This window comes from Hypanus sabinus, chromosome 25 (assembly GCF_030144855.1).
Source record: "Hypanus sabinus isolate sHypSab1 chromosome 25, sHypSab1.hap1, whole genome shotgun sequence".
Lineage (NCBI taxonomy): Eukaryota > Metazoa > Chordata > Chondrichthyes > Myliobatiformes > Dasyatidae > Hypanus > Hypanus sabinus.
This window is the reverse complement of record NC_082730.1, coordinates 20,453,155-20,478,756: the sequence shown is the minus strand read 5'-3', so window position 1 is coordinate 20,478,756 and position 25,602 is coordinate 20,453,155. Positions and strand designations below refer to the sequence as shown.

The 25,602-nt window shown below is 43.7% G+C and overlaps 1 protein-coding gene across 2 annotated transcripts in view; it reads right to left on the bottom strand.

Moving 5' to 3' along the window:
* Positions 1–25,264, bottom strand: part of LOC132381080 (cyclin-dependent kinase 18-like) — a 125,740-nt gene extending 100,476 nt beyond the window's left edge. For both annotated transcript variants that reach the window (XM_059950266.1, XM_059950267.1), the window contains exon 1: positions 24,635–25,264. The gene's annotated coding sequence lies outside the window, so the exon portion shown is untranslated. The remainder of the gene's footprint in view (positions 1–24,634) is intronic.
* Positions 25,265–25,602: the final 338 nt, after the last annotated feature.

Here is a 25,602-nt window from a genome sequence, read left to right as displayed (position 1 = left end):
TGCACATTTATGAATGTGGTTACATAGAAACAGTTAGCAACGCCAAATTTAACTTTAGAAAATCTCAGTGCTTTTGTTATTTTTGGGCTGCCTTTGGTGTAAAACAGTTGTCATGTCAACCCATATAATATTGATCTGTCTAACTCCAATCTGGACTGTACATAACTTCAGACTATGTACTTAGTCTAATCTCCCCGTTTGGTTTATTTGCCTTAAGACTTCTATACTGTATGTTCTATCTACCCTTCCGACTCCTTCCATTCAATTCGTGAACCAGCCAGCTAAACCCTAATCACTACAGTTTGCAATACTATGAACACTTTGCACTAAGATTGATGTTTTTGTTCTAATTGAGTTTCCTCATAATACAGAAGAGTGTAATTTATGTTCTTCTTGTGAATGTTTCTTATATGATGTCATGTGCCTGTGATGCTGTTGCAAGCAAGTTTTTCATTGGACCTGGGCATACATGTACTCTTGCATACGACAATAAACGCCTGAAGGGAGGCATAATACATTTTTTAAGCTAATAAAGTCATTGACAGGTACAGCACTGAAGTAGGCTCTTTGGCCCATCTAGTCCATGCCAAAAACTATTTAAACTGTCAACTCCGAAAGATCTGCACAGGGACCATAGCCCTCCATATCCCTACTATCCATGTGCCCATCCAAACTTCTCTTAAATGTTGAAACCAAACTCCCATGGACCACTTGTGCTGGCAGCTCATTCCACACTCTCATAACCGTCTGAGTAAAAAAGTTTCCCCACATGTTCCCCTTAAACTTCTCACCTTTCACCCTTAACCTGTAAGCCAATCTCAGTGGAAAAGGCCTGCTTTCATTTACCCTCATAACTTTGTTTACCTCTAGTCAAATGTCCTCTCAATCTTCTACATTCTAAAGAATACAGCCCTAACCTATTTAACCTTTGCTGTAGGTAGATGACCAAAACTGCATGTGATACTCCAAATTAAGTCTCACCAACATCTTATACAACTTCAACATAACATCCCATCTTCTGTACTCAATATATTGATTTATGAAGGCCAATATGCCAGAAGCTTTCTTTATGACCCTATCTATTTGTGATGTCACTTTCAACAAATTACTCCTGTACTCCCAGATCCCTTTATTCTACCACACTCCTCAGTGCCCTCCTGTTCACTGTGTAGGAAGCCTTTTAGGACCAAGATGAAGAAAAACTTCTTCACACAGAGAGTGGTGAATCTGTGGAATTCTCTGCCACAGGAAACAGTTGAGGCTGGTTCATTGGCTATATTTAAGAGGAAGTTAGATATGGCCCTTGTGGCTAAAGGGATCAGGGGGTATGGAGAGAAAGCAGGTACAGGGTTCTGAGTTGGATGATCAGCCATGATCATACTGAATGGTGGTGCAGGCTCAAAGGGGCGAATGGCCTACTCCTGCACCTGTTTTCTATGTTTCTATGTTTCTACCCTGGTTGGTCGTACCAAAGTCCAAAACGTTGCACTTGTCTGCATTAAATTCCATCCGCCATTTTTCAGCCTGTTTTTCTAGCTGATGCAGATCCCTTTGAAAGCTATGATAGCCTTTCTCACTGTCCACTAAACCCCCACTCTTGGTGTCATTTGCAAATTTGCTGATAAGGGAAAGGGTTTCCATTGTTTCAATTGGTGAGAGAGACTAGAAGTCCAAGGCTACTCTTAAATGGCATGGATGCTAGTGGGATACAGCTGTCCGAGTTGTTACCCCACTGAATCAAAATTGCAGATACACTCTGAAAGGGAAAGGAAGGAACCAAAACTGGTGAGAGGAGGTGGGAGCAGTAGAGCCCAGCACTCGATAGGGAAGATTGGGAACCGATAGACGATTGAGTCGGTGATGTGGTCGGAAACAGAGGTTTCCATAAAAGGGTGATTGTGTTTTTGGTGATTGGGAGTAGCAGTAAGTGTGGAAGGGATCTCAGAGTTGGAGTACACAGATCAGGAAGACAGATACTTTATTAATCCCAAAGGAAACTGCACTGTCACAGTAGCATTACCAAGTGCACAGATATAAATTTTAGAAGAGAAATAGAAAGAATTTAAAAAAGTTACTTCGAACAGTCTAACAGGATAGGGTCAACATAGGTTGACTCATTTGTAGATCCTAATGGCTGAGGGTAAAAATGACCTCATAAGGTGCTCTTTGCAGCAGCACAGTTGTCTAAGTCTATAACTAAAAGTGCTCCTCTGTTCATTCAAGGTAGCATGCAGAAGGTGAGAAACATTGTCCAGAAATGCCAAGATTTTCCAGAGGGTCTTTGTTTTACCACAACCACCAGTGTATCCGGTATGGCTCTTATAAAAGAACCAGCTCAGTTTATTGAGCCTTTTGGCATCACCCATCGCCCCAGCACACCAGCACATAGAAGATTGTACTGGCAACAACGGACTAGTAGAACATGTGAAGGAAAGACCTGCAAACTCCAAAGGACCTCAGTCTGCTCATGAAGTAGAAGTGACTCTGACCCTTCTTGTACACAGCCTCTGTGTTGGTCCTCCACTCAATCTATCATCCAGGTGTGCCCCAGGTACTTGTACGTCCTCACCACATCCATGTCCTCACCATCAATAGTAACAGTAACATGGCCAAAGGTATAGGTGAGGGTGAGGGGTTGGGTGGGCTCTGCTATCCCTGCACTGGGGAAAAGAATGAATACTGGGCTAGACTCCAGGTTCACTGCTGTGGATCTAAGATCACATTTGCCTCCAAGGTGTCCAGCAGTGGGAAGCCTCAACAGATCATGGTCTAGATGTCCCTATAGTGATCCAAAGAAGCTCTGCATGGGGACTGACACATGCCGTGCTGACATGGAAACTGTGAAGACATTCTTGGTATGAAGTCCTTTACTGAAATTCAAGGTAACAAGTATGACTTGGAAAAAGCCATCACATCCTGGACTCATTATATGATACAATAAATATAATAAAACGCTTTCCTCAGCTGAATTTCTGGAAGCCCAAATTTAAGATGCCTGTTGATATATCCAAAAAATTAATGAGAAACTTTTCCCAAAGAATGTAAGTGAAATGGAACTCTTGTACTTCCTGCATTACCTGTCCCACCCTGATCCCAACGTCACCAGCATTACCTGTCCCACCCTGACCCCAACGTCACCAGCATTACCTGTCCCACACTGATCCCAACAAACTCTGCATTATCTGTTCCACACTGATTCCAACACCTGCATTACCTGTCCCACCCTGACCCCAACAAACTCTGCATTATCTGTTCCACACTGATTCCAACACCTGCATTACCTGTCCCACCCTGACCCCAACGTCACCAGCATTACCTGTTCCACACTAAAACCAACAACACCTCCATTACCTGTCGCACACTGATCCCAACAAACTCTGCATTATCTGTTCCACACTGATTCCAACACCTGTATTACCTGTCCCACACTGATTCCAACAGTCTCTGCATTACCTGTCCCACACTGATCCCAACAAACTCTGCATTATCTGTTCCACACTGATCCCAACAGTCTCTGCATTACCTGTCCCACACTGATCCCAACAAACTCTGCATTATCTGTTCCACACTGATCCCAATACCTGTATTACCTGTCCCACAGTGATTCCCAACAGTCTCTGCATTACCTTTCCCACACTGATCCCAACACCTGCATTACCTGTCCCACCCTGACCCCAACGTCACCTGCATTACCTGTCCCACCCTGACCCCAACGTCACCAGCATTACCTGTTCCACACTAAAACCAACAACACCTCCATTACCTGTCGCACACTGATCCCAACAAACTCTGCATTATCTGTTCCACACTGATTCCAACACCTGTATTACCTGTCCCACACTGATCCCAACAGTCTCTGCATTACCTGTCCCACACTGATCCCAACAAACTCTGCATTATCTGTTCCACACTGATCCCAATACCTGTATTACCTGTCCCACAGTGATTCCCAACAGTCTCTGCATTACCTTTCCCACACTGATCCCAACACCTGCATTACCTGTCCCACACTGATCCCAACAAACTCTGCATTATCTGTTCCACACTGATCCCAACAGTCTCTGCATTACCTGTCCCACACTGATCCCAACAATTTCTTCATTACTTGTTTCACACTGATCCCAACAAACTCTGCATTATCTGTTCCACACTGATCCCAGTACCTGTATTACCTGTCCCACACTGATCCCAACAATTTCTTCATTACTTGTTTCACACTGACCCCAACAAACTCTGCATTACCTGTCCCACACTGACCCCAACAACACCTACATTACCTGCTCCACACTGATCCCAACAACACCTACATTACTTGTTTCACACTGAAACCAACCGTTCTCTGCACTACCTGTTCCTCACTAACCCCAATAACCTCTGCTTGACTTGACTTCAAGCTGTGAGATTTGACATGTTTGAGTGAACTACGTGCTTCCAGGAGTTACCAACTTCGCAAGGAGAATGAAACTACTCAGAGTCACCAATGTCAAAAGTTTCAAAGTACGTTTGTACATTTGTTATTAAAGAATGTATAAATTATACAGTCTTGTGATTTGTTTGCTTACAGGCAGCTACAAAGCAAGAAACACAAAATAACCCAATTTAAAATAAATAAATAAAAGACCAATACCCCATGCGCAGAGAATGGGGGGAGAATACTCAAATCATGCAAATAATATGAAGGGTGTTTGATAAGTTCATGGCCTAAGCTAGGTTTTTAGAAAACCTAGCACGTTTATTTTTCAACATAGTCCCCTCCTACATTTACAAACTTAGTACAGCAGTCATGGAGCATACGGACCTTGGACCTCCAGAATGTGTCAACAGCAGGGGTGATTGATAAGTTTGTGGCCTAAGATAGAAGGAGATGTTATACAGCTCTCGTTACATGCACATGCAGGTCAACTCTTTGAGTGATTATGCAGAAAGTTTGAAGTTAATAACTCATCTCCTTCTACCTTAGGCCACAAACTTATCAATCACCCCTTGTAGAAGCAAAAAAGAACATTCTGAACCAAAATGAGTCCTTAGATCCAAACCCACGCAGCAGCCCAGAGTAGGCCCAAACCTTGGTATTAGTTCATCATATCAGCAGGCGTGGAGCACAGCAGCTGGGGGCAGTCTTCATAGCCTCAACACCATGACAAGAGGGATGGACATCACGGTAGAGCAGGTGAAATCAGCTCTCACCTCCAAAGCCACCTATCTGGGCTGACATTTAAATTGTCCAAACAACGTATCATATCTCACTCTAAGACCAAGGCATCACTGCAGCATAAGACTGCTGTCCTAGACCATGCCACACAGCAACTTGCTGTGGGCCCAGATTTCGCAGCCCAGCCTGAGGCTGCTCGCGATTTCTCCGAAACGGCTCAGTGTCCAGAGCAATCCAGCCTCGCACCTGGGCCAGTTTTACAGGCATCAGAACTCCTCCGCCTCACAATGCCGGGGACCCAGGCTGGAGTTCGCAGCTTCTCTTGTGAGCAGTGCGACAGCTTCCAGGATTTAGATGCTGGAGTATGGACAGCTGACACGGCCCCTTTAAAGCTTCAGGCTGGTCCCACCAATCAGCAATCACATTTCGAGCACCAAGAATTGAGTATTTAAGCAACACCTAAACTGTGGTTTGATGCTCCATCGTAAACCTACTCATGATATTGTCTAGTGTTTGTTTTGAGCTCAAATTCATTGTAATACTGTGTCTCGAACCTTGCTTTGGACATCCCAGCATTTGGGTCCAATTCATCCCAGGAGAGCAGCAGTTTCTGAGATAGTCAAACCATTTCATCTGGCATCAACAATCATTCCACAGTGAAAGTCACTTACATCACATTTCTCCCTTATTCTCATGCTTGGTCTGAACAACAACTGAACCTCTTGACCATGTCTGCATGCTTTTATGCATTGAGTTTCTGCCATGTGATTGGCTGATTAGATATTTACATTGATGAGCAGGTATACAGGCATACCTAACAATGTGGCCACTGAGTGTATGTGCACAATAGGCAAATTGGCTACTGCAAATAACTCCTTACTATAGGGTACAGCAGAAGAACCAAGAGGAAGTTGATGGGCCCATAAGAGAGAACAAGCTGCAAGGTTGTAAATAAAGAAGGAGAAAGGGAATTAAATTGACCAGGAGATCGTATGGACCTGATGAGCTGAATCACATCCTTCTGTGTTGTAGTAGATGAACTTCACTGATAGATACCATTTCCTGGAATAAAGGTTTCCTTCTTGGCATGACTGAGTCCCGTAAAATTTAGTTGAACAAAAAAAAAATCCTTAGAAAAGTGGAACCACAAGGAAATCTGCAGATGCTGGAAATTCAAACAACAACACACACAAAATGCTGGTAGAACACAGCAGGCCAGGCAGCATCTATAGGGAGAAGCAATGTCGACATTTCAGGCCGAGACCCTTCGTCAGGACTAACCGAAAGGAAAGATAGTAAGAGATTTGAAAGTAGAGGGGGGAGGGGGAAATGCGAAATGATAGGAGAAGACCGGAGGGGGTGGGATGAAGCTAAGAGCTGGAAAGGTGATTGGCGAAAGTGATACAGAGCTGGAGAAGGGAAAGGATCATGGGAAGGGAGGCCTCAGGAGAAAGAAAGGGGGGGCGGAGCACCAGAGGGAGATGGAGAACAGGCAAACAACTAAATATGTCAGGGATGGGGTAAGAAGGGGAGGAGGGGCATTAACGGAAGTTAGAGAAGTCAATGTTCACGCCATCAGGTTGGAGGTTACCCAGCCAGTATATAAGGTGTTGTTCTTCCAACCTGAGTTTGGATTCATTTTGACAATAGAGGAGGCCATGGATAGACATATCAGAATGGGAATGGGACGTGGAATTAAAATGTGTGGCCACTGGGAGATCCTGCTTTCTCTGGCGGACCGAGCGTAGGTGTTCCACAAAACGGTCCCCCAGTCTGCGTCGGGTCTCGCCAATATATAAAAGGCCACACCAGGAGCATCGGACACAGTATACCACACCAGCCGACTCACAGGTGAAGTGTCGCCTCACCTGGAAGGACTGTCTGGGGCCCTGAATGGTGGTGAGGGAGGAAGTGTAAGGGCAGGTGTAGCACTTGTTCCGTTTACAAGGATAAGTGCCAGGAGGGAGATCGGTGGGATGGGATAGGGGGGACGAGTGGACAACGGAGTAGCGTAGGGAGCGATCCCCGCAAAAAGCAGAAACGGGGAGGAGGGAAAAATGTGTTTGGTAGTGGGATCCCGTTGGAGGTGGCGGAAGTTACGGAGAATTATATGTTGGACCTGGAGGCTGGTGGGGTGGTAGGTAAGGACAAGGGGAACCCTATCCCGAGTGGGGTGGTGGGTGGATGGGGTGAGAGCAGATGTGCGGGAAATGGGAGAGATGCGTTTGAGAGCAGAGTTGATGGTGGATGAAGAGAAGCCCCTTTGTTTAAAAAAGGAAGACATCTGCTTCGTCCTGGAAAGAAAAGCCTCATCCTGAGAGCAGATGTGGCGGAGACAGAGGAATTGTGAGAAGGGGATAGCCTTTTCGCAAGAGTCAGGGTGGGAAGAGGAATAGTCCAGGTAGCTGTGAAAGTCACAGTTAGAAAGGTGGTACAGTTATAGAATTACAAAATAAGGCAAATAATATGCGGTTCTTCTGAAATAAAAGAGACAACTTTGCCAATTAAACAGCAGCTCCCTAATCATAGCCAGATGTCCACTTGCTGCTGACTTCAGACTTTATGAGTTTGTCCATACGGTCAGGTAAAGTTTGCACCAATGGGGGAGCATTAACGCAGTTTTATAGTGAAAGCAAATAAAGTCACATTTTATTCATTGTTAAGCTGAAGGGTTGTACATGTTTATTAATAATATGGGAGTTAAGAATGTAATTGTGCCTTTATACACTGTTTCAAAATCAACCAGAGATTGCAAGGAGAAAGAATTTTTCATCTCCAGAGTCGTTATTTCTAGTTGTCTATTGCACCTGTTTGAATCTTGAAGCTTGTTATATTCACAGTAATCAAATCCATGCATTAAATTAGGAGATTAAGGACAGAACAGGTGATTCAGCACCTGGCTCCTCGCACCTCTCGGTTCAATCGTGGCTGATTTGCTTTTCAGGGATTTTGGAGCAGCTGAGTTTGAAGGATTTCAATTCAATTTACCTATTTATTGCACCTAACCTCGGATGTGCATCTTTTAATCTACTTTGGAAGCACCAACTGATTCATCATTATGCCATCGACTGGGCTTAACTACTGCCTATATTTATGTGTAAGATGAAAATAAATCACAGCAAAATGAAGCCAAATATTCTACAGCACATTATCTGTGCATGAAACAAACCAGAGAAGCCAATTTTAACTTTCTCAAACTTTAGGCCATTGTTGATATGTACCACATTGTGACATTATTGACATTACGTGGAATGAAACAGTAGCTTTGGACAGATCTTAAACAAGCGTTCTCTTGTTTCTCAACATCCTGAAAACAGTCGGAAGAGTAGTCTTTCCAGATGCAGCTTTATGTACAAAATCATTCAGTTTCAAAATAGCCATGAACTTTGATATTTCTCAGTAAGTTTTTTTTAGACATGAGGGGAATAGATAGAAACTAGCCACTGGTCCTGGGACACATTCTTGTCTGGATTCCTTTGTTGAAATAATAAATGAAATCAAAACTGCTTTTTCTCTACAAATGTCATCTGAGTCTTTGAGCATTTCTTGGATTTGCAGAGACGGGTCTTCACAGTCCCTACATCTTGATGCAAAGCGTGCTGAAGGCCGAGAACAATTTAAGTTCCTACTTGATACCTCCCTCGTCATCACCAGACTAACGTATGAGAGCAATCTACAAATATCAGAAGGCTTGTCAAATGAAGCATATAGTCATTAAGCTACATGTATCCCAGGAGAACTTTCATTTGCTGAGTAAGGTAGACATAATCCTGCCCTGTAGCAGAGAGAGCATCCGAAGATGTGGCGCCAGATTTGCTCCAGAGGGTAAGAGCTGAGGCTCTGTCTGACAAAACCATCAGTGAGGCCAGTCATTAAAAAGTCAGGACATTCAATCCACTATCGACCCCACAAAATTGGATTTTAAACACCATTGTTCTGTGGGATCTTGCTATGTACAGATTTTCCAGCTCGATTTCCCTCAAATGTCATAATAATTGCACTTCAAAAAGTAATTAATATAAAATGTTTCTGGTGAAAATCACTTAGAAGAACAAGCATTTCCCTTTGCTTCACTCCTAAGTGACCCACTCCCCATCTGAACGACAGGCCTCATTTCAAACTTTCTCACCAGAAGACACATCCTCTTGTCAGTCCCTTTCAGAATCCCCTGTCTCATGGAGATGTGCTTAATAATCGCATGTTGTGGTCCTATAGAAACATCTGCATGCACATGCAATTACACGCGCACACAAAATTGGAAATTCTACGAGGATCTCTGAGTAGTTTGATTTGAAGGATCACTGCACATCAGACCACTTTTTTTTAATCTACTGACGTTAAATGAAAGTGAAAAGATTGCAGATGGTGGAAATCAGCATTAAAAATAGAACATGCTGGAGGCACTCAGCAGATCAAGCAGCATTTATGGAAAGAGAAACACGATTATCATTTTGTGACAATCTGAGACATTAACTCTGTTTTTACCTTTTCCAAGGTGCTGCCTGAGCTAGTTTCAACATATTCTGTTCTTAATACATATTCTAATACTGTTTTTTGAGTATACACACAACAAACCACCATTGGTATACTGTATGGCAAACTGTTGAGTTGGATGTTATGCTCGATCAATGTCAAAACCACAAATAAAATTCAGCATTGCTGAGTTCAGATAATTCACATACACTCTACCTTTAAATGTAGTATCTTGGGGCTAATAAGAAAATCAGAGGTCCAGACTGTTTGTGGTTCGGTTCACAACAGAATGAATTCCCATCACAAGCAGCCTGCATCTCCCAAAAGTAGGAGAGAAGGGATTATCACAGCTCTGTCCAGTGTGAACAGGATGCATGCTAAGCAACTCAGTTCAACGGAAGTGTCACAATTCTTACCCAACCCACGTGCAAAAGTGATGCGGACAGAGGGAGAGGACAGGGCTTCTCAGCCAATTAGCACACAGCCCTGCCGATGAACTAATTGTGCAGGTCTTTGATTCCAGCAAGGTACTCAGTGTCTATTCAGAGCTAGGGTTGTAACTAGGGAAACACCAGTGGAGCGGGAGACAAAATATCCCAGGAAATGGTGTTATAAATGCAACACCACACTGAGGGAGAGAGCATGTGACAAGCAATCTAAGAGCAATTGCATGCACTCCTCAAGGGTTTTTGCTGAATGCAATTAGTCAATCATTTCATAGGTATATTATCCATGCGCAGGTCAAATAAGCATCTGTCCTCTCCTTCTAAAAGGGGCAGAATTAAGTGAATTCAACAAGCCCTTCTTACTTTGCACGTGCCACGATGTGATTGAGGTGAAATGTTCCCTCATTAAATGAACAGTTCAGAGAACTAGCTCTAAACTACCAACCTCACTGAAAGGTGGCTGATTTTAGATTCCAACATATCGCCTTCTTCCAAGCCAAAGTTCAAAGGGGAAAGACCGAAGGACTGCTACATAAGTTTTTCTGCAGAGGCTGGAAATCCAGAGGCACACACGCAAAACGCTGGAGGAACTCAGCAGGTGAGGCAGCATCTGTGTCAAACTCCCACCCAATGACTCTGCCTACAAAACTCTCTGAAAGAGATAGGTCCAAAAATTTGCAGCCCTTCAAGAAAAGAAATTTCCCCTTATTTCAAACCCCTTATCCTGAAACTATATCCCCTTATTTTAGAAAGCCCAACTATGGGAAATGTCATCTGAGCATCCGTCCTATCAGTCCCCTTCAGAACCTTACATACGGTATTTCAATAAGATCACCTCTCATTGTTTTACACTCTATATGCTAACCTGCTCGAAGTTCTTCCCCTGTAGCCCATGAATCAGCCTGGTGAATCTCTCTGCATTAACTCCAATACAAGTATATCCTTCCTCACATATGGCCTCAGCAATTGCACCTGTAAGGATGCATCATTATACCCACCACCCCTTTCAATAAGGTCCAAGATTCCATTCACCTTCCAAGCTACCTGCTGACCCTGCATGTTAATCTCTTGTGTTTCATGTGATACAACCCCATTTGTACCATAACATACTGTAGTTTTGCTCAATTCAAGGTATAAAGTACATTTATTATCAAAGTACGTATACAGTATACAACCCTGAGGTCCGTCCTCCCACAGATAGCCACAAAATAAAGAAAGCCATGGAACCCATTCAGAGAAAAACATCAGCCAGCCCCACCATACCCATGAGCAAACAATATCAAAGGAGCAAAAAAAAACACAGATTTTAAAACATCAAGCCACAAAGTCATCAATAGAATCCAGGCAGACTCAGCTCAGCTTAGTTCAGTTCAACCTAGCACTGTCACTCGTTATCTGCAATCCGCCCCAATCAAAATCGCCAAAATAGCAACAAATAAAGGAGGAACCAGAGCACGTCAGAATGTGAACCACAGAGTCCGAGCTAATCCTTGCTCACACCCCACGCTTTAAACAATCAGGTTTTTCATCACTTCTCCCAAAGTCGATCATTTCACATCTTCCCACACACTACTCCAACTTCCAACCTTGTGCTCTCTCTGTACCCCCTTGAAGACGGTCCACAGGAGGTTCATGATACCAGGAACGAAAGGGTTAATAGCTCTGGGCCTGCACTTGCTGAGAGGGGGTTTCACTGAGACCTGTTGAAGGCCTAGATAGAGTGGACGTTTCCTATAGTGGGGGATTCGAGGACCAGAGGGCACAGTCTCAGCATGCAGACACGTCCTTTTAGAACAGAGATGAGGAGGAATTTCTTTAGCCAGAGTGAGGTGAATCTGTGGAATTTATTGCCATAGACAGCTGTGGAGGCCATCATTGGGTATATTTAAAGTGGAGGTTGATTAGTAAGGGCATCAAAGGTTACAAGGAGAAGGCAGGAGAATGGATTTGAGAGGGATATTAAATCAGCCATGATGGAATGGTGGAGCAGATTCAATGAGCCAAATCTCCTCATAACCTTGCTCTCATGCTCTTATAGTCTTCTTTTTACTACTGCAATGCTCCAATGTAGTCAACATCCTGGGGAATCTCCTCTGCATGCTCAGTATATAACTTAAAAGGCTTAAAGGGGGTAACAATTGAACTGCATGCCCTATCATTTTACCAGGCACCAGCCGAAACAAATTTTCTCAGCTGGCATGTAGGAGGTGCTTAGCTCCAGCAATACCCTTGCTACATGGTAGTATAGCAGACAGCATAGTGCTTTACAGCACCAGCTATCGTAGTTCATTTCACATTCTCCCTGTGACCACATGGGCTCTTCTGGGTCCGCTGATTTCCTCCCACATATGGGTTAGTAAGCTTTGGTCACGCTACGTTGGCACTGGAAGTATGGTGAGACTTTCAGGCTGCCCCCAGCACATCCTCGAACTGTGTCGGTCGTTGATGCAAACAACACATTTCCCTACACATTTCAATGTATATGTGTAAATAAAGCTGATATTTATAACACCCATCCCACTCCTGGAAGTGAAATTTTTATTAGAACAGCCTGAACTTCTCCCAATCATTTCAAAAAAGTTCAAAGTAAGTTTATTATCAAAGTACATATATGTCACCATATATAACCCTGGGATTCATTTTCTTGCAGGTATGCTCAAAAAATCCATAATAGAATAATCACCATAAGGGACTCAAAGATAGACCACACAAAATTGGATGTTCAACCAGACTGCAAAAGACAGCAAACTGTCCAACTAAGTCCACTGGCAAAGAATTCAAGGAAACTACATTGGTTCTCATTTCATCCACGTCATTGAGTCCAATATCAGCATGACTGTGCTGCCCTGGGTGGTGGCTGGAACAGATGTCAGCAGTGATAAACCACAGCTCAAGACCTTTAGCCTCCAGAAGGCTGCCTGGCTTTGAAAATAGTGTAATGCTTTTTGTCTGCTGTCCCTATTTTGCTCATCAAAGAGAACCATATCAGAACTTGTCATAGGATTACATCCCTGTCCATTTTTCAGGCTCTTATTTATTTGATTGCTTTCATACCATCTCCCTGGGAGCTTTATCTAGCCAGAATTTCTGCAAGTCAAGAAAATGCAATGTCAGGGATCAAAAAAATACTGACGCATGTGCTGGGCTCCAAGAAATGAGTCCATTTATGTTGCGTGAATGATCTGCCTTGTTACTCAAGCCAACCAATCTTGGCTTAGCCAAAAATAATAAAAGCTTTACATTGCCCTGAAAGCCTAATGGTTAAATATACCAACCCAGGACTGTTGAATTAGTAAGGTACTCATTAAACCTACCTTGGCTCTCACCTCAACCACGTCCTGATTTTAAAGTTCTCACATCTGAAATTGTGCATCCCATCCCTTTGCTATAATGCCACCTTATCTAACAATCCTCCAGGATCTCCATGACTTTCTAATGCTATCTTCGTGTACTCTAACTCCTTCAGCTATCAAGGCTCTAGGCTGTGATGATTCCCCATTTCCCTAGTGGAAACAATTTTTAACAAGCACTAAGGTCTCCAAGCCTTGGGCTCAAGTTCACTTTGATAACACACTCATGATTTGTGATTTTGCACCATTTTGGAAGGATCTGTGGACAAAGATGTTCCTTAACTAGAGATGCTAGAGAATCACGACCCTTGCAATGGCCTTGAATAAATTTGCGATTAGTGGAATAATTAATAATGAAAAATCATTGTTGCCTTATACCATGTGACAATTAAGACAGGAACACTACCTCACTACTTTTGCACTATGCGTTTATCTTTTTATATATACAGTACTGTGCAAAGGTCTAGACACCTAGATATAGATAGGGTGCCTAAAACATTTGCATAGTACTGTATTTGTCAATGTGGATTAGAGAGAGAGTTGGTAAATCCAACAGGTGCCAATGAGGTTGGAGCACTGCGGGAAAGGTGTGGGGCAGGTGGCAGAGGAGTGCCAGGAATGGGGTGGCATGGGTGCAGACATCATGCAAGGTCATATGATTCCAAACAATTGGGTTATTGATCATTACACAATGTCACTCTGGTGCTCCCCACACCCTCCTTCTCCTTTACCCTTTTCCTAGCCAAGATTCCCTTCTTCCTGCCCTTTCCACTCTCAGTCCACAATAGAGACCCTTATCAGATTCAGATTTATCATCACTCACATATATCATGAAACATGCTTTTTTTCTGCGGCAGCAGTACAGTGCAATTCATAAAATTACCACAGTACTGTGCAAAAGTCTTAGGCATCCTGGTTATATACTTCACATGTATATAGCGTGAAAACCCCAGCAGTTTCTGAGATACTCAAACCACCCCATCTGGTGCCAATAATCATCCCATGATCAGAGTCATTTAGATCACATTTCTTCCCCATTCTGATGTTTGGTATGAACAGCAACTGAACCTCTTGACCTTTTATGCATTGAGTTGCTGCCACATGGTTAGTGGATTAGATATTTGCATTAATAAGCAGGCATATAGGTGCTGCTAATAAAGTGGCCATTGAATGTACAGTATATCTCTGTACAATCTCTGTACAATCTACTGTAATTTATATTTTATTTCAGGTATTGCCACAAAACAACAAATTTCATGACATATGTCAGTGATAATAAACCTGATTCTGATTCTGAGCACCATTTGTTGAGGCTCTGAGCCTGAGCTGGAAGTGTGCAGCCTTAACATCCGAGTCCAAACCCATCATGGCTGTTGACTCTGATGTACCTCTGCAGCTAAGGAGGAAGGAAGTTTATGTGGAAAAGGGCACATCTGTTCCTCTGCGATAAGACTTCCAGTCTTCCATCAGGCTGCTCCCAATTCAACAGGTTTCAAGATTCCTCCAGATACCGCGTTAAGTGGTCCACGTTGGGAGATGCCAAACATCAGGCTCCCACTGGCAAATGTATCTTTGTCCAAGGCAGTGATCACTCAGTCTGAAAGGAGACATTACTTGCTGAGGGTTAGTTATTGTTGAGCTTGAATGCATTAGCTCGAAGGTGGTAGTGGCAGAATTTGCACTAACTTTGGAAAGAGTTGAATGAATATTTCAAGATGAAGATATTGCAAGACTCTTGGGCAGGTGCTGTGGTAGTGGTATTGGCTTTTTCAAACAGTTGGCATCAGAACAATGGGTTGAATGGCCTCCATTATGTTGCATCACTCAATGCATCTATCATCTAATGATTCCCATTTTTTGTTTGTTCATTTGGGTGGTCACTGCTGGTTGCATAGTCTTGCCAGTAAGCTGCTCAATAGTAGAAGGCATCACAGCCAAATCCATGAACTTTGATTTCTCCACTTCTGGCAATTTCTCCCCCTCCAAGCTTCTCTCTTTTTCCATTCCTCATTCTGGTTACATTCTTACCCCATCTCTTCTCCTCACCTACCCCAGCTTCTTACATCATTCCCCCTTACCCTAACCATCCACCTTTTCCCTCACCTGATATCACCTATAACCTGCCAGCCCTCCCCCATTTCCTTCCACTCACCTTCTCATTCTGGCTTATGCGGTCTTCCTTTCCAACCCCAAGGAAAGGTCTTAGCCTAAAATGTTGACTGTTTATTTATCTCCATAGACGTCGCTTAACTTGTTGACTTGCTTTGGCATTTTAAGTGTGCTCAAGATTTCCAACATCTGCAGAACCTCCTGTCTTTATGAATATCCATCTCCTATCCTCTACCCATCCCAAGTCCAGAGAGCTGGGGCTCATAGCATTGATATCAGTCTTCATAGTGTGAATTAGAAACCCAAATGATAGTTTTCCAACAACTTGCTACTAAGTAGCAAAGGTCCAACAGAGTGATTCAAGTGTGTACACAAAAAATCCCTGCTTCTAATTATGAGCAGGTTGGTCTAACTTACTTCACTGTCTCACTTGGTTGCTTTCAGTCATAATGTTGTATGTTTAGGTCCCACTGAAAAGATGGGTAGTCACTTAAATGGGACCTTTACTTGGGCTGAGAGTGCAGTGGTGCTGAAGGAGTGCCGCACTACAAGAGATGAGATATTAAATGGAGTCCAACCTGCTCTCTTGGTTGAAGAAGAATTATCTCTACTGACCTGGCCAGTACTGATGGACTGACATATGAGCAAAACGCCATCCACTCTGGAATAGCATTAATAAATCTGGTCACTTCACTGTACTAGGGGTGTGATCACACTGAAGAAAGTGTGGAGTAGGTTTTCTAGGATGTTGCCTGGGATACAGATGGGGGTGACTGAATGGGCTGTGCTTGTTTTGGAGTGAAGGAGGCTGAGGGTGGGGATGTAGGGAGGCATGGGTTCTGATAGAAGTACACAAAATTATGAATGAATTAAATAGAGTAGATAGAAGGAAACCTTCCCCAAGGCAGAAATATCTAAAACCAGAGGGCGTAGGTTTAGGATAATTGGTATGTCATTTAGAAGGGGGGACTTTTCCCCCACACGGAGGGTGGTTGCAACGTAGAACACTCTACTTGTTTAAAAATAAGGGATTGCTTATTTAAAATCAGGATCAGGCCAGCTTTGGAGGAGGAGGTTAATAAAACAAGCATTTGAATCACAAGGATGGACTGAACACTAGCAAATTGGATTAGCATAAGTTGGAACTTGACGGTTGGCATGGAAACAGTGGAGTAAAGGACCTGCTTCTGTGGTCTATTACTCTATGGTTCTGAATGGTTGGACAGATAGGGTTTATTTATAGCTGCTGAAATTTTGAAGAGTGAGTGACGTTGAGGAGGGTGTGTTAGGATAGGAATGTCCATTCTTGCAGGTGAAGCTACATTAAGGCTTACTGCTTAATAATTAAAGGGCTTGCCATTTCAGAGACAGGTCATTTATCCTTTCCTCTCAGAAGCTCATAATCCTTTGGAACTCTTCCTCAAAAGGTAGAGGAATGAGGGGGTTTCATTGAAACCTGCTAAATATTGGAAGCCCAACACTGGAGGCTTCCCAGACAGAATGTGAGGTGTTGCTCCTCCATCCTGAGGGTAGCCTAATCATGGCATTGGAGGAGGCCATGGACAATCACGTCAGAATGGGAATGGGAAATAGAATTAAAAAGAGCGGCCATCAGGAAATCCTGCCTGTTGTGGCAGATGGAGCAAAGGTGCTCGGGTTCTCGATTTACGAACAGGTGGGTTGGGTTTACCAGATCCTACAGGGTTTCCGCCGCCTTCTGCCACATGGGAACCTGGTTACAGTTGTGTTTCTGACTTGCAAACCATTTGTGTTACAAACAGTTCACAGGAACAGAGCCATTCTATAGCAACACACAGAAAGCTGGAGGAACTCAGCAGGTCAGGCAGCATCTATAGGAGGAAATGGAGAGATGATATTTTGGGGTGAGACTCTTCATATGAACACAATAAAAGCTGGCGGAACTCAGCAGGTCAGGCAGCATCTATGAAGGGAAATGGGCAGTAGATGTTTTGGGTCGAGAGCCTTCATGTGGAGTTCAGATTACTGAGTGGTCATCCCTCAGCTCTGTAATAAACTGCTAGTCTGAATTATGTTCTCCTGCATCTGCAAAGTCCTAGAATGTTACCCACTGAGCCATGACTGACCAACAAACAGCTTTACAAAATTTCCTTTGGGAAATCAGGGAGCAATGATGCAGAATCTTCCCTCAAGACAAAGAAAAATGAGCCACTGTTTGGTAAAAGATTTCCATTACCTGTTAATGCCTCCCTAAGTCAGCCACAGCCTTCATTTATTTAGTGACTTGACTGTACCACAGGGGCTCACTTCACCATGTCTAAACTGGTACAAAGCCACATAAGCAGATAGTAGGTCAGATGATCAAAGGTTTAACCAAAGAGGAAAGCTGTTTCATTGAATAGTAGCTAATGATCTAGAACTCAGAGCCTTAAAGGGTGATAAGAACTGAATCAATTGGGCCCTTTAAAACTGAGGGGAAAATTTTCCAGAGTGCAGGGGAGCAGCTACAGAATTGGACTATCTAGATTGCTCATACACAGTCCTGACACGGACTGAAAGGCCTACATAGGATGGATGTGAAGGAGATGTTTCCTGTCGTGGGAGAGTCCAGGACCAGAGGGCACAGCCTCAGAATCGAAGGGCATCCATTTAAAACAATGATGATAAAGAATTGCTTCAGCCAGAGGGTGGTGAATCTGTGGAACTCAATGCCACAGACCGCTGTAGAGGCCAAGTTGTTAGGTATATTTAAAGTGGAGGTCAATATGTTCTTGGTTAGTAAGGCAATCGAAGGTTAAGGGGAGAAGACAGGAGAATGGGGTTGAGAGGGAAAACAAATCAGCCGTGATCAACTACCAGAGCAGACTTGATGGGTTAAATTGCCTAATTCTGCTCCTAGGATTTATGCTCTTATGATGTTTTGGGACTCTCTAGAGAGACTGGCGAATGCAGGGTTTTATTTCAGAATCGGAATCAGGTTTAATGTCAATGGTAAAGGTGAAATTTACTGTCTTTGTGACAAAAGCGCAGTGCAATACATAGAGGAACAAAACTGTGAACTACAGGATGTATATACTGTATGTATATTAAATAGTTAAATTAAATAACTCATGCAGAGGTAGATATATTCTTAATAAGCCAGAGCACAGGAGAGAAAATAGACTTTGAGTTTAATATGTCATCAGCCATGATCTTACTTAATGGTGGAGCAGGCTCAAAGGGCTAAATGGTCTGTTGTTCCTAATTCACATGTGCTTAAGTTCTTCCTCAATCAATCTCAATACAAAATATTATCTCACCACTATTTCATCATCTTCTGTGCTCAAATTAGATGCTGGGTTTCCTTCCTTACAATAGTGACCGCAATTGAAATATAGACCATAGAACCTAGAAGAGTACGGCAGAGTAACAGGCCCTTTAGCCCACAATGTTAAGCTGAATGAATTATGACACCTTGTCCCTGCTGCATGCATTTAGTCCCTATACCCCCATTTTTTGCATGTTCATGTGCCTACCTAAGAGCCCCTTAAACATCTCTATTGTAAGTAACTCTACCACCGCCCCTCACAGCATATTCCAGGCACCCATGACTCGCAGTAACATAACTTGATCCGTGGTTCGTATTTGAACTTTTCACCCTCTCACCTTATATTCCTGCCCTCTTTAGAGGTACTTTATTGGGTGAGAAGTCCTTCGGTGTAACCCAAGGCTCTGGAAAAAGCAACACAAATTCAAACTCCTTTCTCTGAATTTTGGACCACTCACCCTCTCATAGAGAGTGACGATAATCATCCTCTCTGCAGGGCCCCAGCTAGTGCTGTCGAGGCATCCTTTTTCTAATGGAGCATTGCAGTTGGTTACTAAGCAGTAAGTCTGTTGCCCCTGGTTGCGTAAACACACAGTTTGGAAAGGAATTGTATTTTCAGCCATGAATTGCCTGATTTTTGAAGAATCTGTCAGAAAGCAATAGGGTAATCACCAAACAATGGCAAAGTTCAGCAAGATGTGATGTAATGAACCTAGGCTTCCAAACACTGCATGCAATCATACAAGTTCGATGTATTCAGTTGACTTTTACTGTGTGGGTGAGGAGATGGTGGGGGGGGGGGTGCAATGGGAAGAGGAAGGGCTTACCATGAGACACAGAGATGATGAAACCTCCTCTCACATTTACTTGTTCTACAAACCCCAGGGTTTGTTTCACAATTGAACTGGGTCACCTCAACTACATTTGCACACTGTCCACAGCTGAATGAAAATCTAACACTGTGAAAATGCTCAGTTCATCCTCAATCTCTGCAGCCTTTAAAAAGAAAAGCTGCAGTTTCTTCCACCTCTAGTAGGTGGGAGACCTTAGGAACGGAATGGGTACTGGGGAGGGGAGGGATCAAGTTTGAAGAAGAGGAAGATTTTCCTTTGTACTCTTTCCATAATCTCACAGCTTCCCAAATTGGAGAGGTGTGGTCACATCTGCCACGTGGGAAACATGACAACAATTCTGTGTACAACAGGTTTGCAAAAACTACAAGTTAATACAGGATTTATGTACAGTGGTATATTGGAAGCTACGCACAAAATTCTGAAGGAACTCAGCAGGTCAGGCAGCATCTATGGAGGAGAGATGAGTGGAAAAGGACTGGAAAGGAAGTGGGAGGAAACCAAAGTAAGAAGGTGGATAGATGGGTATGAGTACAAGCTGGCAGGTGATAGGTGAAGACAGGTGAGGGGGAAGGTGAGTGGCTGGGGGAGGGGTATGAAGTGAAGCTGGAAGATGATAGGGGGAAAGGTAAAGAGCTGACGGGAAGGAATCTGAGTGAGACAGAGGATGATGGGAAAAAGAGAAGAAGAAGAAGGGTCACCAGAGGGCAGTGAAGGGCAGGTGAGGAGAACAGAAGGGGGTAAGAGGGGAGGGGGGGGGAAGGAGGGATAATTACTGAGAAATCAATGTTTATGCCAACAGTTTAGAAGCTAACCAGACAGGATATAAGGTGTTGCTCCTCTAACCTGAGGGTGAAATAACACATCAGAGTGGGAATGGGAAGTAGAATTAAAATGAGCGGCCATCAGGAAATCCTGCCTGTTGTGACAGATGGAGCGAAAGTGCTCGGGTTCTGTATTTATGAACAGGAGGGTTGGGTTTACCAGATCCTACAGGGTTTCCAGCACATTCTGCCACAGGGGAACCTGGCTACAGTTGCATTTCTGACTTGCGAACTGTTTAGTTACAAACAGTTCACAGGAACAGAGCCATTCTATAGCAAAACACAAAAAGATTGAGGAGCTCAGCAGGTCAGGCAGCATCTATGGAGGGAAATGGATAGTAGATGTTTCAGATTGCTGAATGGACATCCCTCAGCACTGGAATGAACTGCCAGTCTGGATTACTGAGTGGACATCCCTCAGCACTGGAATGAACTGCCAGTCTGGATTATGTTCTCCTGCATCTGCAAAGTCCCAGAATGTTACCCACTGAGCCATGACTGATCAACAAACAGCTTTACATAATTTCCTTTGGGAAATCAGGGAGCAATGATGCAGAATCTTCCCTCAAGACAAAGAAAAATGAGCCACTGTTTGGTAAAAGATTTCCATTACCTGTTAATGCCTTCCTTGGTCAGCCACAACCTTCATTTATTTAGTGCCTTGAATGTTCCACAAAGTCTCGCTGCACCGTGACTAAATTGTCACAAAGCCACGTAAGCAGATAGTAGGTCAGATGATCAATAGTTCCACTGAAGAGGAAAGCTGTTTCATACAATAATGGCTAATGATCTAAAACTCAGAGTATTAAACAGTAATAGAAGCTGAATCAATGGAGCCCTTCAAAACAAATTACAATAACTGCTGAAGGGAAAACTTTCCAAACTTCAGGGGCCAAATAGACCTGAAAGGTCTACATAAAGTGGATGTGGAGAGGGTGTTTCCTATAGTGGGGGAGTCTAGGTCCACAGGACGCTGCCTCAGAATAGAAGGCCGTCCCTTTAGAGCAGTGATGAGTTGGAATTTCTTTAGCCCGGAGGATGGTGAATCTGTGGAATTCATTGCCAAAGTGGTTATGGAGTCCAAATCATTGGGTATACTTATGGTCAAATAGCTTCTTTGTAACAATTCCATGATCTTAGGTAGACTTTAAAGAACACCTTAAAAGGAGTAAGAGTGGGAGAAAGACTTGTAGAAAGCTGGGAGGTTTAGGGATAGAATTCCAGAACATGCGTAAGGGCCACGAAAGAGCAATTATATCTGAGAATGATGGTGAGGTCAGTAATGGAGGGACATGGATTTTTCAGATTTTATAGTACTGGAGGAATTTGAAAAGATAGGAAGGAATGAGATTGTGGGAGCATCTTAGAACACTGCTAATCAAGGGTAAGTGCAGGTCAGTGAATAGAGGCATGATTGATGAAGAAGGACTGGTGAAGAAGTAACTTGCTGAAACACAAAGTGGGCAGGGTGGCTACATAAACACAAGTGGTTGTGCCAGTGCTGGAAATACTGAGCAACACACACAAACTGCAGGAGGAATGCCTCAGGTCAGGCAGCATCTATGGAGAAGAATAAACATGGAAACATAATATGGAGAAGAATGTTTTGGGTCAAGATCCTGTAACCTTCATCAGAGGTTACAGCTGGACCATGATAGGATGCAAAGCTAGACTGAGAAGTGGCAGATGAAGTTCAACCCAGATAAGTGTGAGGTGGTTCATTTATGTAGGTCAAATGTGATAGCAGAATATAGAATTAATGGTAAGACGCTTGGCAGTGTGGAGTATCAGAGGGATCTTGGGGTCCGAGTCCATAGAACACTCACAGCTGCTGCACATGTTGACTCTGTGGTTAAGAAGGCATACCGTGCATTGGCCTTCATCAATCGTAGGATTGAGTTTAGGAGCTGAGAGGTAATGTTACAGCTACATAGGACCCTGGTTAGACTCCACTTGGAGTACTGTGCTCAGTTCTGGTCGCCTCACTACAGGAAGGATGTGGAAACTATAGAAAGGGTGCAGAGGAGATTTACAAGGATGTTGCCTGAATTGGGGAGCATGCCTTATGAGAAAGGGTTGAGTGAACTCGGCCTTTTCTCCTTGGAGCGACAGAGGATGAGGGGTGACCTGACAGAGGTGTATAAGATGATGGCATTGATTGTGTTGATAATCAGAGGCTTTTTCCCAGGGCTGAAATGAATAACATGAGAGGGCACAGTTTTAAGGTGCTTGGAAACAGGTACAGAGGAGTTGTCAGGGTAAGTTTTTTTATGCAGAGAGTGGTGAGTGTGTGGAATGGGCTGCCAGCAATGGTGGTGGAGGCGGATACGATAGGGTCTTTTAAGAGACTCCTGGACAGGTACATGGAGCTTATAAAAATAGAGGGCTATGGGTAACCAGAGGTAATTTCTAAGGTAAGGACATGGTCGGCACAGCTTTGTGGGCCGAAGAGCCTGTATTGTGCTGTAGGTTTTCTATTTTCAATGTTTCTATCAGGACTGGCAATGAAGGAGGCAGAAGCCAGATTAAGAAGCTGGGGAAGGTGAAGGAATACCAGTTAGAGGGTGGGTGGGTGGGTGGGGGAGGAGGAGGTGAAGTGAGATGGCCAGGATACCACAGAGAGCTGTGACAGTGAGAAACAACAGAGGTCAGTAGCCTGTAAATTCATCTCTAGTCGATAACACCAAACAGACTGCAGAGCATTGCCAGCATACTGAACACAGCTTCCAAAATCCATTCTATTGATCTTTACAGACTGCATTCCACAAGCAGAGGGCTATATGCTGATGGAATTAGATGGCTCACTCACTCCAACCAATTTCTCAGCAAATGCAACAGGAAAGCAGCATCCATCATCAAGGACACCCACCATCCAGGCCACGCTTTCTTCTCGCTATTACCACAGACAGGAGGTAGAGGAGCCTTCGGCCGAACACCACCAAATCCAGGAACAGTTATTACCCTACAGTCATCAGACTCCCGAACCGGTGTGGATAATTTCACTCACCTCACCTCAGAACTGATCCCACAACCTACAGGCCCACTTTCAACAACTCTCCAACTCATCAGTCTACAACTCATGTTCTCAGTATTAATTACTTTTTATTTGCACAATCTGTCTTCCTTTGTATATACTTGCTTCTCTGGTTTGTATACAGCCTTTCATAGATTCTGTTTTATTTCTTTATTTTCCTGTAAACACCAACAAGAAAATAAATCTCAAGATAGTGTATTTAGGTACTTTGATAATAAACTTACTTTGACTTTGATGGTGGGGAGTGCTTGGGCAGGAGGGGAGACGGGGCAGAGGAGGTGCCTTTGAAGCTGGTGGAAAGAGCAATTAATTTTACATGGAATATCCAGCTCAGAAATAGCCAACTTGCACAGTCTCTGCTTCCTCCAACCTTTGGCAATGCCTCTCCCCTGCAGACTTTCACCTAGCTTCCTTTATAAGACATCAGTGCTATTTGCCTTGAATTCTGCCACCAGTGCTGATCCCTCCTTTCTATCCCTTTTCCAGGCAAAGGAGTTTCTGCCGAGTTCCTTATTGGATTCATTACATTCAAGACTCCTGATTTTGTATTCCCTCTCAAGCATATAATAGTCCTAGTAGGTCCCCTGCTAGATCTATAATTGATCCAGTTATTCAGTTATCAACCAGCCCTCAGGCTTGGCATCTTTTTGAGGGAGAGAGTCCTGAGATCAATAGTGCGTGCTCTGCCTGCAATTGCAGTGTCAAGACCGCTGCGCCCTGTGAGTTATCAAATCAACTGGATTTCATTGCATGGTTTACAGCCTCCTTATTCAGCAGTAAAAATGCCCGAACAAACTCTTCCTTCATTGCCTGCAGTATTCTTAAGTCGTAGACAGATTCCTGAGAAGGGTGCCTGCAATATACATAAACACTACTGCCTTTCCTGCCCTAAGATGCAGTAAATGCCCCCTGTACCATAGCAGGAACTGTAAAGGTTTGAGAGGTTAAGGGTTTTTAAACTGACATGTTGCGGGTTTTGTTAATTACAGTGATCACTATAAATCAGGATATATACTCACAGCAGTGTCATAGATTCAAAGCAAGAGTTATAAAATTACTTCTAGAATATTCCAAACAGAATTTTAAAAATATACAAGGCAGTCACTCACAGACTTTAACAAGAAGAGACTGGATTGCAGCGAGTTCTGGTTCAGTGACACTGGATTTAAACTGCCTGGGAGCTTCCTTCAGCGAGCATCATACGCACACATACTTCATGGTCTGATGAGAACAGAGATCTCATCGACATAGGCTCCAATATTAGTCCTGCTCCGCCCCCTTCTCTCTCTCTCTCTCTCTCTCTCTCTCTCTCTCCTCTCTCTCTCTTTCTCTCTCCCCGTCCCTCTCCACCTCTCTCCTCTCCTCCTCTCCTCTGCTCTCCTCTTCTCTCCTCTCTGTTCTCTCTCTGCTTCTGTCCTGTCTGTCTGTCTATCTGTTTCTCTCGCTCCCTCCCTCCCCTCCTCTCTTCTCTGCCTGTCTCTCTTCTCTCTCTTTCTGTCTCTGTCTCTGTCTGTCTCCCTCTCTCTCTCTTTCTCTTTCTCACTCTCTCTCTGTCCTCTCTCACTCTCTCTCTATCCTCTCCTCTCTTCCCTCTCTCTCTCTGTCTCTCTCTTTCTCTGTCTCACTCTCTCTCCACATACATTCCCCAGCTGTTTGATCTAGCCTCCTGTCACTCCCTGAGCTATTCGATAACGTTCCCTCACAAGTCATGTGCACTGTTCCTTTGGGATAGTTTTATCTCTCTCCCCACCTCCAATACACAACAAACCACCCCCCCCCCAAACTCCACCCCCTTCACATTACCATTGCCAAATCTTCCGCAAAATGTCTGCACCGTTCCAGCAGCCCGTTTCAAACTGTTCTCAGACACAGAGAACCTGTTTAATGCTCAAAATGCGGGGGGAAGAAAAGCCTGGAAAACAAGTAACAGAGAAGGAAAGATATCGCCGGCACCCTGCATCATTCTAGGAAAAATGTAGACGGCCTACTTAACTGAAAGGCCAGACCACAGTCCCAGCTCTTTCCTTCACTCAGTGACCGGACCGCAGGCATATATTTGTGTCAATAACAAACTTAT